The following is a 475-nucleotide window of genomic DNA, read 5'->3' on the forward strand; positions in this document are numbered from 1 at the left end:
TCTCCATGATGATAGAGGGATATCCTTGAGCCTTAAACATAAAGGATTCTTCATTCACTTGAATGATCAACTCTCCTCTATCAACATCAATCACAGCCTTTGCAGTGGCTAGGAAGGGTCTGCCAAGGATGATGGATTCATCCATGCACTTCCCAGTCTCTAGGACTATGAAATCAGTAGGGATGTAATGGTCTTCAACTTTAACTAGAACATCCTCTACAAGTCCATGTGCTTGTTTTCTTGAGTTGTCTGCCATCTCTAGTGAGATTTTTGCAGCTTGCACCTCAGAGATTCCTAACTTCTCCATTACAGAGAGAGGCATGAGGTTTACACTTGACCCTAAGTCACACAAGGCCCTCTTAAAGGTCATGGTGCCTATGGTACAAGGTATTGAAAACTTCCCAGGATCCTGTCTCTTTCGAGGCAGTTTCTGCCTAAACAAGTCATCCAGTTCTTTGGTGAGCAAAGAGGGTTC

The sequence above is a fragment of the Arachis duranensis genome, chromosome 5, assembly GCF_000817695.3.
Source record: "Arachis duranensis cultivar V14167 chromosome 5, aradu.V14167.gnm2.J7QH, whole genome shotgun sequence".
In the NCBI taxonomy this organism is placed as follows: Eukaryota; Viridiplantae; Streptophyta; class Magnoliopsida; order Fabales; family Fabaceae; genus Arachis; species Arachis duranensis.